Here is a 1008-nt window from a genome sequence, read left to right as displayed (position 1 = left end):
TATACTGTTTTTTTTTTTTCTTTGCTTTCGTACACAGCAGTGTTCTAGTGTAGAAAGCACAGGAACGCGGGATGCAGTGATGAGCAGGAGGCAGATCAAGTGTTGGGGGGGGGGGGGGGGGTTTATTGCAGGGAGACTATTGGTGATGAAGAGGGTGAAGGCAAAACACATAAAAACCGGGGAACAGGTAAGTTATATAAGTAACCTGCAAACTTATCAGGCTAAAATTCTTAGGGCGATGCAGGCTTGTTTTTCCACAGTGGCACCGAAGGAAGTGCGTGAAGTCTCAAGCTTGGTCCTGAAGATAGTTGAGGCACTGTCTCCTGACGAAAGCAGTGTGTCTGGGTTCCCTTGGGCGAGGTCCTGCGAAGATGGAGCAACGTGCATGTCGCGGAGCAGTCTCTAAAGGGGGTTTTACACACAGCGATATCGCTAAAACGTCACTGGTTTTGTGACGTTATAGCGATATCGCTATGTGTGATACTTACCTCCGACCGGCTCCCCCGCTGTCCATCGCTGATCGCGCGAGAATGTCCGGCTCCATTACTCGTCGTCAGCTTCCTGCTGTGACGACGAGCGACGTGTGGAGGCGGGCGGGAGGACGTCTTCATCGCTGAGTGTGAAAGGTGAGTATCGTGCGCTGCGTCGCTGCTGCATCGCTGTGAGATCTTTCTGTATGAAAGCTCACTAGCGATCATTTAGCGATGCACCAGCGATCCTGACCAGATAGGATCGCTGGTCGGATCACTGGTGCATCGCTAAATGTAAAAGGGCCTTTATTCCGCCGGAGTTTCGCAGAGTTCAGTGGCGGAGGCGGGATACAAGCCAGTCGGCTCTGGCTGATAGCGCTGTTCAGCAGTAGGCCGCGCGCCCACGCTAGTCTGCCGAACGGCATGTGCAGTCAATTCCGTCTCAGAGGTGGGTGAATACACGCAGCCAACTCCCTCACGGTCGGGTTCAGAAGCCGTCTCACGGAGAGAGTTAACTGTCTTCTGCTGTGTACTTGGT

Source organism: Dendrobates tinctorius, unplaced genomic scaffold (assembly GCF_039654945.1).
Source record: "Dendrobates tinctorius isolate UK_male_01 unplaced genomic scaffold, ASM3965494v1 ptg000028l, whole genome shotgun sequence".
Classification (NCBI taxonomy): Eukaryota; Metazoa; Chordata; class Amphibia; order Anura; family Dendrobatidae; genus Dendrobates; species Dendrobates tinctorius.
Note: the sequence above shows the minus strand (reverse complement) of the source record.